The sequence below is a fragment of the Apium graveolens genome, chromosome 2 (genome assembly GCF_009905375.1).
Source record: "Apium graveolens cultivar Ventura chromosome 2, ASM990537v1, whole genome shotgun sequence".
Classification (NCBI taxonomy): domain Eukaryota; kingdom Viridiplantae; phylum Streptophyta; class Magnoliopsida; order Apiales; family Apiaceae; genus Apium; species Apium graveolens.
In genome coordinates, this window is record NC_133648.1 from 213088489 (window position 1) to 213105241 (window position 16753).

General features: G+C 31.9%; 1 pseudogene; it reads right to left on the bottom strand.

Annotated features, from left to right (window-relative positions):
- Positions 1–703: 703 nt before the first annotated feature.
- LOC141696700 (serine/threonine-protein kinase ATG1c-like) lies at positions 704–16069 on the bottom strand (annotated as a pseudogene).
- Between the last annotated feature and the right edge of the window lie 684 nt (positions 16070–16753).

Here is a 16753-nt window from a genome sequence, read left to right on the forward strand (position 1 = left end):
GTGAAAATCTTAGGCTTAAAAGGCTCCAATCCTTAATCCTTAATCCCTAATCCTAGTAACAGACTTGTTTATCTTGCTTATAAAACAACAAAACAAGCAATTCTCTGCACATATTAGAACAGGCTTATATTAAATATTCCTTTCAAATCCTGTGTTTGCTGAGTCCTGAAAATTGTTTGCGAGGTTGTGCAAGGGAAATATAGACAATTTAGACCTTGTTTGGTTTAAACAGAACCTAAAAATCTGCATGCTAATTTAAGTACTTTCTCCCGATGACAAAAAAGTAAGATGTTTCAATACAAAAAATCTTACACATGTAAATAGAACCAGCCATTCAATTGTTTACCAAGAAATGTCAGGGCCAGGAGCTAAATCATACCTTCATTGTTGCTTGCGGATGATCCAATATTTTCCGAAGAATTTGCAGTATACCAAGAAAAGAACTGTTTAAGTCTCTGGGATAGGGTCTTACATGAGGATGTTCGGAGCCAGGAGTTAAGAATAACAAGTTCTTAAATACCCAAAACTGAATTATATATACACTTAGCCAAATAATAAATAAAATAATCTTAGTTATATTTACTAAGTAGTTTATTCTAATTAATTTTGTCCTCCAAAGTTAACATAATAAATAGCTAGGCTTAGTAACACAATTAGAAGCTTTAAACTACTAAAAAATAATTTTAAATATTCTCTCTGATGGGTTCCTGGTGATATGTACTTTAATTCCATAAAAAATACAGGATTTCCGAGTAATGGTAAATATTATCTATCATTACTCATCTAAGAACAAGAATAGGGGCGGATCAACTCTTCTTAAGGCCAGAAGTCCATAAAAGAATTACTGTACGTAAAATTTTTATAAAAATAAATGGCAGGGGGAGAAATTTTTTAATATTTACATGACAGCTTCCTTTTAAAATCAAGTTTGGGATTGCTGACCACCGCAGTTGGGATGAACCATCTTCTGAGACCTGGAATGATTTTGCCTGTTTTTAAGGACATAAATATATGTTTGCAACCTATAACGGTCTGAGTTTGTAAGAGAGAAAGGAAAAAGGAGAAAGGAGGGTTTACTATGAGGGAGGGACCCTCAACAAGTAGAAATTTCATCAAACGCTGTGCATTTGAATAGAATTCTGCTGCCTTTTCTCAGTTGCCACTGAACTCATAGACCTGCCAAACATGCATAAAAACACAAGAACTGACTTATTAATCATCAAACAATAATATAAGGTACTTGTGCATGTGAATACAAGGAGTTCAAATCTGGTTGCACAGTCAATAATTTATGCTGCTACTCATTTACCCTTGTTTTCTTTCAAAGATGCTTGTTTACCTTCTCAATTTATCGCAATGCGATAGGTTAATTACAGGTATTCTGTTCCAGAAGACAACAATATATATTAAAATGGATGTTTCTGCTTAATGATGATGATTAATGTCTCGCAAAAACACATACCAGACCTTATCGTTAGACAACTCACACTCGTTGTTAAAATATTAGCTGTTGATTAAAACAATAAGGTTTGAAGTTGTACACTTGGGTGCGACCTGTAGAGTGTAAAATTATGTTTATACTCTTAAAGTTCAACAGGCGTCATAGCCATACTATTCCTCCCCCAAGTTTCCCTGTTATACCAACACCAAGTCCTGGAGCTGGGGGTCAGGGAATTTAAGTCCGAGAGCACATAGGATTATGAAAAGGAGATGCATATATATATTATTGCCAATCACTTACATGCCCTCTGTATTAACGGAACACTTATCATAAAATCAAAACAAAAAGTTGTAGGTACTTGCAGCCCCATGTCTTCCCAAATCAAGGGCAGTCTTAAATATAATTTCCATTGCATCTGGCATCTCCATATTTCCTGAATGACAACAGAACTAATATCAGAGTTCCGTTCCTCGAGTTCTTAATCAAGAGAGCTAGAGCTTATGAAAATTAACGTAAGCATTTACAAATGAAACCAAATTTGTTAGTCGAAGAAAATTAACTTCTGAAAACTTAGCACAAGTTAATTTACAAGACTAAGGGTAGAAGATGGGCTTACTAATGGGTATATTTTAATAAGGGTGAATACTGAATACCATATGTAAACATAATTCTTATGATGTAAAAGTATAAATACCAGCATATCCGAGCAAAAATTTTAAGGAATGATATACAAGTGGAGCTAGACTGCTATTCCAAATTAAATGTCTATTCTCAACCACACATACCAGGCTCAATAAGCTTGGCAATTTCCTCCGCATTCCCAACTTCATGAAGAAATGTCCTTTCAATCTGAGAGTAAACTTCTTTTGGGTGATGCCAGTTAGAAGACGCAAGTCTCGTTTAACAGGACCAGTATGATCCTTGTCAATATGCTCTCTTTTATTTTCTTTGGTTGGACTTCCTTCCATGCTTGATGCATCTTGTGTATGGCATATGTGAAGCGCTTGCTTCCAAATTGCTAGAATTACCAGCTGAACTGCAAATGCTTCTAGCTGCCTTCCCGACTCGACCTAAAAAAAATATGCAGCAACTAAGCACTGGAAGGTTTACACCATGTAAATGGTGTCTGGTTAGAGCAAGTGCTACCATAAGAAATGCAGGCAGCAAGATCTGATTGGTTATACTAGCAATGGGGCATTATGTCTAAATGCATGAAAACTAAAGTTGGAATTCGACAAGAGTTTCCCAATAATAAATTCATTAGATTCCAAATTACCACATCAACAAATATAAAATCAGTCCATATATAAAAATAAGGCCCAGATATATATCAAAATTTAATGGTTTCTATATTCAAGTGTGCCTTTAGATTAATTCTCTACTACACAAGGAATTGCAGTATTTTAGCTTCTCATTAACTAATTGTGAAATGTTAGATGCACAATTTTGCAGTGACTTAATCCTTGCGCTGGAATCCGTTGATGGCTGTTCACAAGGTCCCCTAATAGCAAAGGATCCTAGTTGTTAGGTAATGAATTACACACAGAGGGGGGTGAATGTGTTTTTGTGTTTTTACTGTGTTAACTTTGATCTTCCTTTGTCAGTTAATCTACACCCTTGATCTTGCATACTCTTCAAGCTGCTTTTTGTAGACTTGTCAATCCAACTGGTTGGATTGTTTGTTGATTGTTAATCTTGGATATTGAACTGGTTTGCAATTTGTATTTTGAGATTTTACCTCGAGATCTCCAATTAGGCATTTAGAGATCTTGACATCTCGATAAGTATAATGAGTTATCGAGATCTCTAATACTCATAGTTGATTTGACTTGTAGAGGTCTCTGAGTTCTCTATAAGAGAATTTAGCTTATCGAGATCTCTCATCTTCATATCTTCACTTTGGCTTATCGATATCTCTGAGTTCTCTAGTGACTTATTGACTTATCCATAACTCAGAGTTCTCTAGTCAAACTTGACTTGTCGATAACTCAGTTCTTTAGTGAATTTTGACTTGTCGATATCTCAGAGTTCTCTAGTGAAATTTGATTTATCGATAACTCAGAGTTCTCTAACGAATGTTGACTTGTCGATAACTCTAAGTTCTCTAGTGAAGAAATGACTTGTCGATATCTCCAATCTTCATGTCTTCAATTTGACTTGTCGATATCTCTAAGTTCTCTAGTAGCTTTCCTGAGTTCTCTATAAGTCATTTTGGAGTTCTCGAATGACTTCTCTATAACACTAAATCTGTGACTTGTAAAGATTTTGACTTAGAACATTTTTCCCAAAACAGATTTATTCAACTCCAAGCTTCTTCATAATTCATCTGAGGCATGATCTTCTTGATCTTCTTCCAGATAGAATTCTTAGGTTTGATACTGTTTAAAGAAAAAGACTCCAGTCTGCTCTTTGACATTTTTACAGATTTTAAATGTTACAAATACAAAATGCAAACTAAGATTACAATACAACTTACTTAGGGTTGTCATTTTGACTTAGTCTTGTTATTGTACATGCATGTCTTGCACAACACTAGTGAAGTCCCAGAGGGAGCAGAGCTGTGGTTTTCCGAGCAACTATTGCAACTATCTTCCGTGGTTTCTGTGATGATTGTTACAGGAATGTTCGACATCAACTTGATCCCATTTTCACCAAGGAGAGGTGACATAAATTTGGGTTCTAAATGATTAAGCTCTGTGATACTATCTGAAGACATATCCAGAGGAGGAGTCGACACTATAACATGATCCCTGGTAATTAGCTCAAATGAATCCATAATTGTTACAGACATGAAAACAAAATTTAAATGTTGACATTTGAATATAAAACAAATAACATAAATCAACGTGTAGAAACAGCAAACATTAAGGTACTTTTGTACCTTTTGAAGGAAAATTTACTGCTTGACTATTCACTGATTTCAGGGATTTCTTTAAATTTTCTTCAGATGCCACAAGTTCTGGTTTATGGCTGGAAGACAGATCCATGTTGCTAAGAAAATTTTGCACATCTTTCTGCTCAGACCTCGCATTCAGAAAAGTTCTGTATGTCGATCTCAAGGGGGGCCTTTTAGTGTGGGATGGCTTTCTATCATGATCACTAGATTTATCATCTTGACAATAAGGAAAATGTTTTTCTTGAGAAATTTCATTTATGCTTGAGTTAGGATTGCTACTGTCGACAGGAAAACCATCTAGTCTCTGTGATCTCAAAATTCTGCATACCACCCGCAATGAGCATATCATCATTTTCGAAAGAAGAATAAGAGATATATTGTATATCATATATGTTTTTGAAAATTTACCTTGATGCTTTATCGGTCAGTTTCTGAGAAAGAAACGGATGGTTAAAGAACTCCTGAAAAGTCAATCTTTCCACCGTAGAAATATGAAGAAAACATTTTAAATGTTACTTTCAATAACATATCAATATATATCTAATTCCTCAAGTAACCCATCCCTCCAAATTACCAACCATACCCTTAATCAATCCTTACCATAGTTAATTTTCATTACAGTAAAGGTCACTAATGTCATTTCCACATTTATTTTTCCACTCCATCACTCCAGTTATTCTCTCTTCTCCAATTATTATATTACCCTAAACTCATTCTCTCTCTTCTTCATTTTTAATTATCCTCCACTCATTCTCTCTCTTTTTCATTTCCAATATCCACTTTATCACTTCTTAATTATTTACATCCATTTATTCTCATTATCATCCATTTTTATTTATACACATACCAACCATTAATGGTATTTTTTAATCATTTTTCAGTAACTTTTAATTTTCTCATTTTTTGAAGTTATAAAGCAATATAGGTCTACATTTCTTAATAACCAACTATGTACTTTAGTTAAATCTAACTTAAATTAATTACTGTAAAACCTCTACACATTATAATCATTTGGATGGAATTTTTTTTACCACAATGAGTTAATTTTTTACTAGAGATTAACATATAAATTTATATTTTTAAAATTTAATTAAAAAATTTATTATGTATCTTAAATACATAAACTTAAAAAATAAATTCTAAATCAAGAAATTTAAGAGATACTCAATTCAATAAAATAGAAATTTTTTGGATACAAAAACAAGAATATCACATTGATGAGTTATTATCGCAAGCTAAAGAATGAACTATTAACCCAAGCGAGCAAGTCATTATTTTAAAAAATATTGAAGAAGTATTTTAAGTCAAGTTGAACTTTTATTTAATAAGATTATATGTTAATGTATATGTATACATACAAGTATACTTAATATTTAAGCATTCTAATTCTAATATAAAGAAAGATTAACATGTGATCAATATATATCTAAATCCTCAAGTAACCCATCCCTCCAAATTACCAACCATACCCTTAATTAATCCTTACCATAGTTAATTTTCATTATAGTAAAGGTCATTAATGTCATTTCCACATTTTTTTTTCCACTCCATCACTCCACTTATTCTCTCTTCTCCAATTATTATATTACCCTAAATTCATTCTCTCTCTTCTTCATTTTTAATTATCCTCCACTCATTCTCTCTCTTCTTCATTTCCTATATCCACTTTATCACTTCTTAATTATTTACATCCATTTATTCTCATTATCATCCATTTTTTATTTATCCACATACCAACCATTAATGGTATTTTTTAATCATTTTTCAGTAATTTTAAATTTTCTCATTTTTTGAAGTTATAAAGCAATATAGGTCTACATTTCTTAATAACCAACTATGTACTTTAGTTAAATCTAACTTAAATTAATTACTATAAAACCTCTACACATTATAATCATTTGGATGGAAAAAAAATTACCACAATGAGTTAATTTTTTACTAGAGATTAACATATAAATTTATATTTTTAAAATTTAATTAAAAAATTTATTATGTATCTTAAATACATAAACTTAAAAAATATATCCTAAGTCAAGAAATTTAAGAGATACTCAATTCAATAAAATGGAAATTTTTTGGATACAACAACAAGAATATCGCCTTGCCTTGATCAGTTATTATCGCAAGCTAAAGAATGAACTATTAACCCAAGCGATCAAGTCATTATTTTAAAAAATATTGAAGAAGTATTTTAAGTCAAGTTGAACTTTTATTTAATAAGATTATATGTTAATGTATATGTATACATACAAGTATACTTAATATTTAAGCATTCTAATTCTAATATAAAGAAAAATTAACATGCGATGGTTTAAAAAAGAATAAAATATATTATGCATTACTTAGTGTGAATTCTCTATATAAAATTTTAGGTTTAGGATCGGTGTACCTAAAATCAAAATTCGAACAATTCGGATTTAAAAATAAGATTCATATCTAAATCCAAATCCAAATCAAAAAAACCGAGTTCAATAAATTCAAAATTTTAGATTTCAGATATGGTCAAATTGTGTTGTCATCTCTATCCGACACAATGTTATTCAGAATACCCTTAATTGATATTATCAAATTTCTAATATCTTGTAAATAAATTTATCTCTTATGTAACGGATCAAAGGCACGTCGTGACGCCTGGTATAACATACGATGGCTTCCAAAATTTTGAGAGGGCATCCATTCTGATTATTTTGTCATCTTTATCCAACATACCGTTATTCAATACATTTTTATTTGATACCATAACTTTTTATTATCCTTTAAATGAATTTAACTATTGCTCAATGGATTAATGGTACGCCGAGACGTCGGGTATAACATGCTCATTACTTCTAAGAGCTCTTATCAATTGATGTAACCTTTAAAAATTTCTTATAAATAAATTTTTTTATTTATTTATTCGAGACTAACGTTCTTATTGAAAACTCTAAGAGACAAATATCCTAAACATGTATATATACAAAAATAAGACATATGTGTATATGTATTGCACGATTACTTAAATAGTATTCAAATATGATATTTATAAGTGTATAATATTCGAATATGAATATTTATTAAAATTTATCTAAATATTTTAATTAATAAATTGATTATATTATGTAAAAATTAATCATTAAAAATTAATTTTAACAAATATAATCAAATATAATCACAGAGTATGTGTAATACGGGCATAATGCTTGTATTATTGAATTTTTGAAAATCTAAAGAACTCAAAGCTCTAATGCCAGTATAATTCATGCCTTCACTCACTTATCTGCTCAGGCCTTTTAAAATTTAATTTAGGTATATGGTTAAAGATATAGGCATGAAGAAATGCATCCTAAAATTTCTAACAGAATGTGAGATAATTGCACGTGATAACTGGTCCACAAGTGAAATATGTGTCGATTCATTTAGCTTAGAATCTGTTTTGTTAAATTTCAAAAATTATTTATCACTTTACGTTAGTTTAAAGGAGAAATTAAAATTTAAACTTATTATATTCTAATTGTGTTATGAATTATTAAAAAATAAAAAATAAATTTACAAGTAATACATTGGAATGATAATTTTAGTCTTTAGGAAAAAAAATTACGAATTCAAAAGATGTTGCTTAAAAAAAGTACCTTATACCAACTTCCAACTTTAAGCTTGGTTTTTAAGTTCAACTTTTTTACTTAATAAACAACCCCTTTTAACATACACTTAAAAACCCTATGCTTTAAGCACATCCGAACTGTCTAAATCAATAATTTACTTAAATCTTTTTGTGAAACACAATGACTCGGTCTGTTTACTTCCTTGTTTCCGTGTAGCATGTTTTTAAAAGTTTAATCTCTTTAAGTAAATTTACTAAATATGTAATAAACTAAACCTGATAAGGAGATTGTCACCAAAAAGGGAAAAAAACTACTGATTACAAGAAAAACTGGATATCAGATTAACACCATCTAACCATCAAGGCATGGTCAGGCTAAAAGGCACCTGATTTTGAAAACAGTACTTTACTACTTATTAATACACATAAAACCTCTGCAGCTGCGTTTAGCACGTACACATCCAAACTACTTCACAACAGCTTTATCGTGTATCATTGTTATCCATTTTTAACACTGATGCTTATGCTTTAAATCAACATCCTGCCCTGTTTCTATCATATTAGTTTATGAACCTGAGAAGGAAATATCAAATTTATATTTATAGTCTGTAAATTCTAACGAATAATAAAATTATTAAAATAGTTATGAACTTATATGTTAAAAGTATATATATTTCCACATGTTTTATTATTATTCATAATTATTTCACTTTGGTAAAGTAATTTTTACAGTGTATTACAGTTTTGATTGTTTTCAGTTATTAGGATAAATTTGGATTTTGTTTAATACCACCAAAACAAAACGCATGTTAATATCCCTAGAAAGTGTTGAAATTTTGACATATATTTAAAATCATAGTAAAATTTTGTTATTTTTGTATTAGTAAAAAACATAAATACAATAAAACATATATAATCCACTAATTTTTATTATATTAAACTAAGGGAAAAGTGGGAGTTAAATAAAATTTATCTATTCAACATTTACTAAATTTAAATTTGTAATTTCGCATTTATTCATGAATTTAAAAAATTGTACAGCAACTAAATTAGCATACTGTACAATGGCGAGAAAGTGACTGTACAAATTACAAAAATAAAAATAGATTTTTTTGATAAATAAATACAAATAGATTTTGTAGTTAAATAGAAAACCTAAAAACGCGGAAAGCCGTAGAGATCTTACGTGTATTATGTCATTTTTATACATTGCTTTATCTTAGCTAGACGAGGTTAATTGATATCCAGTTTTCTCATACACACACGCCAACTTAATAAATCACTAAAAAGGTATGGTAGTGAATCTCATTGGGAGGTCATTAACACAGACTTAAAACTGTACAATATTATATACTTATAATATATAAAAAATTACAATCAATATTATTAATTAATCCATACGATGTACATACTAGTTTTATCAATTTATGTTCAGAAAACTATATAAGAGGTGTCAATACGACCCCAACCACAAAGTTTTAGTGTCCACTGCTGACGGGGACCGATACAGCTGCTAACAAATTTTAATGCTACCATGAAATTTGTTACAAGGAAAATAAAATGTCCTGAATAGCCTTTTGCTAACCATTTGGGTGATCTAAGAACATGATTAAGAAGCCTAATGTAATACTTAGTTCTATAGGGAACATCATTATGAAGCTGAGAACAAATAAAACCTCCAATGACCTAAGATGCTAACAGATATATCTTGGTCATTACACCTTGCCCTCAAATATCTACTCACGAAACAAATATACATAATATATACATGCATAATGCATTTCCAGAAACACTATATAGCTGAATATAACTAATTATGTGTCATGAACCTGTATAAGGCTCACGACTTAAATAATATAAAGAGTTAATTGCACTTTGCAACCCACACATTTCATTTAAAATCAAAACAGTATACCTACTTTGTAAATTACAGTTTGCAACCATTAACTTTCAATATCAACTATAATATACATCCCTTATGGTCATAAAATTGAAATTGAGATGTTAATATTAATAACTAAAATTTCAAATTAATTAAAATATTTATTTTAATGCATTTTTTACATGAAAAAAATTAAAACTATTTTCTATTAGTAATACTCTAAATTAATCATAATGCTAAATACTTAAAATATATTTATTAAGCAAAATATATGTTTATATATATAATCATAAAGTTTCTAAATATATCTATATTTTGAAATTTTAAAAATTATACCAGTAATAAAATAATTGACATTAATATTATTTTTATAATTTGAAATTCTAAATTTTAGTTTAATTAAAAAAATCAAAATTATTATTTAAATATTTTGCTGAATTTCAATTTTACCCTCCACAATATAAATATTTTTAACAAAATGGTTAAAGGGATGCATATTGTATTTAATATCTAAAGTTGTGGGTTGCAAACTGTATTTTTGAAAGTAAATATATAGTTTTGTTATTCAATGAAAGGTAGGGGTTACAAAATGCAATTAACTCTAATATAAAAGAAGAAACAATGAGGGCAAACAAGACAATTTAATTGTGGGGGTCAGCAAAGCAAGTCAAGGGGCAAATTAGTAAAAGACAAGAGAAGCATACACAAAAGGGGGCGTAAGGGTTTAGAAGCATCATCTGATTATTGTGCAATTTTGGTGTCTATCTTCTCTTCTCTGGGAGAGTCTGAGGCTCTCGAAAGCTCAGTTTATCCTTTCAATTGTAATTGGTAGACTAGAGTGATTGTTTCTTGTGAAGCTGGTTCATAACAAGTGGTATCAGAGCATTACGATCCGGTCACTGATGGTTGAGCATCTTACCCACACCATGGTTGATACATGGCAGCGATTAGAAGCTTGTTTAGATCGATATTCAGAACAACAGGAGGTATGGATGAATGCGTTATGATTCAAATGAGATAAAAATCCCAGAATTAAAGGAATCAGTGAAGGAGATTGTTTCTAAGGCTTTCGAAACAGCTATGATAGCTACACGACAATCTCTAAAAATGTTACTAATCGAAGGACAAAGGAAGGTGACAAATAAATTGGAGGCAAAGGGCCTTGAGTCGGAGATGGTGGGCATGTTAACGGAGATGCAATCATTTTCAGGACTTAACAACGACAAGATTGACAGAAGTATTGACAACCAACTTGGTTATACTAGAATACGCACACCTATGGAGGGGCTAGAAGGGAGAGTAAAGGTAAATACTCTCCCCAAACTATCTTGTAAGAAAACTTTTATGAATACGAGTATGAAAACTTTTATGGTATATCTTGTAAGAATTTTAGAAATATTTTACATTCAACCGAAGTGTTTGATGAGTTCCCAATTGAAAATAAGATTACTTGTACGGTGATGAATGGGGTGTTGAATTTGGGTGACGCGAGAAAGGGGCCGGTTCGGAGAAGTTTGGCTAGAGATATGTTTGGTACAGGTGGTTCGGAGGAGGGTCCGGTGGTGGTGTGGAGCCGAGTTCATTACAAGATGGGAAGTGCCCATGTTTCATTTTGTTACTCGTGTCGGTTTACATTTATGGTGATACACCCATTGTGATTAGGAGATTGTTTAATGATGTTTATCGTTTTTATTTTGGCCCTGTTGACTCCAATTCAATTATTGCGAGAATTATGAAGATAGAGAGTCTGATGTTGATAAGAATGTATGTGAGAAAATGCACACTCGAGATTTGATTTCATGGAATGCAATTGCTGGAGGTTATGTTAAAGATGCGCGTTATGAAAAGGGGTTTATTAATTTTCAGAAGTTGTTACGATCCAAATTTGAGCCCGATGGATTTACAATTGCATCTATTATAACCGGATGTTTTTATATTATAACCAGATGTTTTTATGTTAAGTAGATTCATAACACGATGATGAGGAGAATTATTAAACCAAATTATATCAGAGTTGTTGAAGATATGGGACTTTCGACGACGACCCAACGAGTTGAGGACAAGTCTGCGGGTGTCACTCCTGTTCCTCCCTGGATTATTGCAGCTATCTGGTTTATGCTATTTGGGCTGTGCTTGTCTCTCATTTGTCTATGCTATTGTTGTTGTCAAAGGGAACCTTTTGGCTATTCACGTTTGGCTTATGCTCCCTTACTTATTTTTCTCATACTCTTCACTACTGTCGCAATCGTTGGATGTGTCATCTTGTACACTGGTCTGGTCAGGAGAAGGTCCATAATAGTACATCAAAAGCAATATGGCATGTTCTGGATTCTACAAATAGCACTGGGGAGAAACCTGGAAATGTATCAGAATATGTTGGCGCTGCTAAGAAAATTCAAGTGAATCAAATTTACCTGACTACTAATGTCCAAACTGACATTGACCAGAAACAAGAAAAGATCAACTCTTCTGCTACCACTCTTACTAAAAAAGCAGTGGATAATTCAGATGATATACATGATATCATAGACTCGGTGAGATTGGCGCTAATCATAATATCTAATGTTATTCGAATTTTTCCTTTCGCTGTTCGAGCACTATTGCAATGAATCAGTGGGTTAAGAATCCAACAGCTCATAAAGCATTAGATGATATTCTGCCATGCGTAGACAACATTACTACACAAGAAACCATGACAAAGAGCAAGGAAGGTCACTACCCAACTTGTCAATATGGTTAACAAGATCATCGATAATTTTTCAAACTCGAATTCCTCCCGCAGTTTTAAGCCATTTTACTATAACCAATATGACCTGCTGCTGCCAATCCTCTGCAATCTATACCATCCTAACTTTATGAATCAAACTTGTGCTCCTGGTGACGTAGACTTGAGCAATGCAACAGAGATGCCTGCTGGCGTAAACGTAAGTTGTGTACCAACAATTTTCGACTTTCCACCTTGAGGTCAAGGTGAGTCTTTGGGCCCGGGGTAGTTTCATGAACCTGTATAAGGCTCACGACTTAAATAATATAAAAGAAGAAACAATAAGGGCAAACAAGACAATTTAATTGTGGAGGTCAGCAAAGCAAGTCAAGGGGCAAATTAGTAAAAGACGAGAGAAGCATACACAAAAGGGGGCGTAAGGGTTTAGAAGCATCATCTGATTATTGTGCAATTTTGGTGTCTATCTTCTCTGGGAGAGTCTGAGGCTCTCGAAAGCTCAGTTTATCCTTTCAATTGTAATTGGTAGACTAGAGTGATTGTTCCTGTGAAGCTGGTTCATAACATTATGCAATTTACAAGTAATGAAAAGGAATTAAAATCCAGAATGCAGTTAATGCTCTTTCTCTATGGCTGGTTGTAAAAAACATTAAACAAATACCTGGATTACGCCGCAACAATTTTTGGCACAAATCTATGCAGTCAAAACTCAAACCCACTGAATGTGAAGGAAAGGGCAATTCGGTTGACGTCATTATGTTTTGGAGCAACTGCATTAAACACAAGAAAAAAAAATGTGAACTGATTACGCAAAATAAGAAACCACAACTACTGTCTTCTGCCCATATTTTTCTTGCATAGACAAACATATCATTGTATTGCAGGCACACCTGCATTTGGTTGTTTCCTGTGAATGGGGTCTTCCCAGTTACAAGTTGAAACAGTATGCCACCAAAACTCCATAGATCTGCCTGTATTATTAGATCAAGTTATAATTTTTATATGAAGTACTGAACTAGATAATCGAGATTTGTAGTATTGAGTTTATATTATATTATAGATCACCTTTGCGTCATATTTCTGCAGCTGCATTATTTCTGGAGCCATATATAAAAGTGAGCCACAGAGCGTTTCGGCAAGGTTTCTTGGTTGCAGAGATCTACAGAGAATAATTCCGGTCATTGAAGTTCAACGGGTAGGATTAACATACTTAGGCTAGAAAAGAAGAGAGACCTATATCAATATGCGTACACCTCATGCATTTATATACATAAATAATTTATAAAGTATATGAGACATAAGTATTCAATACATGTACATACAAAGCCAGACCATTCTCAGATGAATGATGGCATAAACTAGTAAAGTAAGGAATTAAACTAAATAGTGTTCTTCATAATCAATACACGACGAGTTTACTAGACCACTAAAATCATATTCTAGGTCAAAATAAACGTCATATGTTGCTAAGAATTTACAATTTAGGTCATCTCTCATTCTCTCGGGTTTAAATGTCAATTGTAAAATACATACACCACATTCCTGTTATGAATTCTAACAAACAGTTATTACTTCAAATGAGGAGAAATTATGATAGTAATTATTACAAAACAATTATACTCAGTAGCTGCTTGAGTATTAAAGGTAATTGCTCAAAATTCCGGACCTTTTTATGTTGTCTTTACTTTAGTGCTTTCTGAATCATTGGATACTACGCAATATCAAATTACCAATAACATATATATAAAACATTTACCCAGTCAAAATGTCATGGTACTTTTCCTTTTAACTAAACATGGCCATTTAAGTTTACAGATCAGGTAAAGGGAGAGAGTAGTCAAATATAATATTCTGCATCAGTTGAGCACACACATACACATGTGTCCCCCCCCCCCCCCCCAAGATGGCTAAATATATTGTAGACAACATGCATGATTGTATGAATCGTTGTTTTTATGGAAAATTTACATAATAATGCACGGCATCTAGGAAAAGCATGCAATTTATGAAGATCAATATACCTTGCAAAACCAAAATCGGCAATCTTTAAAACTGAGTCGTCGCCGTAAGTGGATGGAAGTAAATTCTGTGGGAAAAGAAGGTACATCATGAACGAAAATGTTGAGGTCGATTAAGCTTAGTCCGCTTAGATAATATGTGCATTTTATAAACTTGAGGATGTAAGTCTCCATTGAAAGAATTCATTCAATCTGAGAAGTGTCTTATGACTGATTAATTATGAAAAAAGCAATGTCCTCTAGCACATGTACTAAGGTGACATAACCTGCTACAAATTAATAAGTTAAGACCACCTTCTTAAGGACAAAACACAGCATATAAGGACAAATCACAACGATGCCCCATGGTGTACTATGTGTTACTTGCAAAAAACTAAATAAATTGGATCTCTAAATATCAACCAATACTCATCCAATTAGTTAATGACATACACAATGACGAGGAATTTACCTGCGGCTTTAGGTCTCGATGTATCAGATTATTGTCGCGAAGGATTTTAAGACCAGACGCTGTAGGAAATAATAAACTTAGTCACTACAATTTATTGAAAGAGTTAAATCTAAATGTGGTGCGAAATTGATTTACTGAGTTAGCAGTTAAACAATACCGAGCTGTAGCATAGAGTGCTTCGCAGTAGATTCCGTGATTCTTCCTTTACGTTTATGAAGAAACACTGGAAAGATCACCCCCTTTGCAAAATTCCAATACGAAATATATTTTGCCCCATTCCTGTGTCCCAATTTCAAATGAATTAAACAAATGAACACATTTAAAAAAAATACAGATCAGATACAGAGGCAGCTGGTCTGCCAGAATCAGTGCACTGCCTTCGTCATGATGACTACTTATTGAAAATAAATACACAAAAATCAGATACAGGGCAGGTACACATATATCATAGATACAGGGGCAGCCAAGTAAAAGTCCCTCTCAGAAACAAATGTATCCAAATCTACAAAGTTTAAATATCACATACGGGAATATAGAATTAATACCCATTCTCAAGAGAAGAAACATAAACTAAAGCATAGGGTTGATATTATTGTAAAAACTACAGGTATGTTAAAGCTACACCACTAGGTTCCGCTACAACCCTTTTAGCCTACAAACTCTATGATTCACGGTGCACTAATCACCATTACACAAACAACCAAAGTACAAATCACCAGTCCCAGCACTAAAATTATAAAATATCATATAGTACAAAAATGATTGGCTATGCATGAATAAACAAACATTCATACAAAACAAGAGAGTAAAAAATATACCTGAATCATATCATACAATCGAATAATATTGGGATGATTAACACGCCTGAGAATATGAATTTCACAGAGCAAACTCTCTTACAACTTCTTGGTTAATCGTGAAGTAACAGTCTCTTTGATTGCAACCTCAGTATGATTAAGTCTATGCTTTCCATGCCACACAACAGAAAAAGAACCCGACCCGATTTGTTTACCCAACAAACAGTCCCCAACAACTCTACCACCACTAGTGTTGTTTGATGATAATACAGACTCAGCCATCAAACCGTAATTCAAAATCAAAACTTAAATGCAAACCTGCTAACAAATTGCAATTATACGCCCGGGTTCTTTAAAAATTCAAATCTTTTTTTATTCTTTTTCAGTCTTTTACATTAAAAATTTAGTTTTTGATAATTTAAATTAATATAAATTCAAATGTTCATTTCATGATTTGACATGTATTTTACTAAATTTTTTTATATTTTTAATAATTATTTTAATATTAGAAATATTCAGAAATAATAAATATAATTCTAAAATATTTACATATATTTGAACATCTAAAAAGTTACTAATATAAATGAGTATTATGATGGTATTCAGTTGTTATTTTCAACTAATTTTAATTTTATATTCAAATTTATTGTATTAGTATAACAATTATATTTTAAATTTTATTATATTTAATTAATAAATGACATGCCAAAAGCAACGGTAAAAGACTGATCAGTACTGATATGTATGTATGGTTCTGTAGATTACACTCGTAGTACTAGAATATGAATGAATGTGTTAATTGTACGTGTATGTATATATTTTAAACAGGGGATTATCAGAGGAGTATAAAAGAAGTTATGTGTTCTTTCGGCGTACGGAAGAAATATATTTGTAGAGAGATGCACGGCCGTTTTGTTTTTAGTTGAAGATCATAACCATAACTAGAGCTGGCCAAATGAACGGGCC